This window comes from Octopus bimaculoides, chromosome 22, assembly GCF_001194135.2.
Source record: "Octopus bimaculoides isolate UCB-OBI-ISO-001 chromosome 22, ASM119413v2, whole genome shotgun sequence".
NCBI lineage: Eukaryota > Metazoa > Mollusca > Cephalopoda > Octopoda > Octopodidae > Octopus > Octopus bimaculoides.
This window is the reverse complement of record NC_069002.1, coordinates 3,436,665-3,437,517: the sequence shown is the minus strand read 5'-3', so window position 1 is coordinate 3,437,517 and position 853 is coordinate 3,436,665. Positions and strand designations below refer to the sequence as shown.

General features: G+C 47.0%; 1 protein-coding gene across 1 annotated transcript in view; it reads right to left on the bottom strand.

Annotated features, from left to right (window-relative positions):
* LOC106870320 (free fatty acid receptor 4) overlaps positions 1 to 853 on the bottom strand; it is a 58,847-nt gene that overhangs the window by 47,507 nt on the left and 10,487 nt on the right. The gene's annotated exons all lie outside the window — the stretch shown is intronic.

The window sequence follows — 853 nt, the reverse complement described above, 5'->3', positions numbered from 1 at the left end:
GGATGGGGGTGGGGTGGGCGAGGTTGGTGTTGCAGGAACGTAAATGAGGGGTGGAGGTCAGTGTTAAGAAGGGTGGAGTAGGCAGGGAATGGGGGAATGGGGTAGGAAGTAGAGGTGTCCTTTATCAAATAAACCACATCATGATTCCTCTAATTAGATAAATCAGCTTGTTTATACCCTCCTCCTCTTCCTCCTCCTCTTCCTCCTCCGCTTCCTCCTCCTCTTCCTCCTCCTACGCCTTTCTCTTCCCTTTCTCTTCTTCTTTTCCTCTATCTTTTCTTCCCTCTCCGTGCGTATACATACATATCTTCCCATTTATCTGTATCTATCAACGTAACTTCGTATTGTTTGCGTGGTAAGTAGCTGGCTTACCAACCACATGGTTCCGGGTTCAGTCCCACTGCATGGCACCTTGGGCAAGTGTCTTCTAGTCTTCTACTATAGTCTCGAGTGGATTTGGTAGACGGAAACTGAAAGAAGCCCGTCGTATGTATACACATATATATATGTGTGTGTGTGTGTATGTGTGTGTATGTGTCTATATTTGTGCCCCCCTGCCATCGCTTGACAACCGATGCTGGTATGTTTACGTCCCAGTAACTTAGCGGTTCGGCAAAGGGACCGATAGAATAAGTCGATTTGTTCGACTAAAGGCGGTGCTCCAGCATGGTCACAGTCAAATGATTGAAACAAATAAAAGAATAAAAGAATATATATAATGGGGGGGGGGTCAGAGGCGTGACTGTGCAGTTAAGAAGCTTGCTTCCCAGTCATGCGGTCTTGAGTTCAGCCCCGTTGCGTGACATCTTGGGTAAGTGCATGTCTTCTACAGTAGACCCGAGCTGATGAAAGC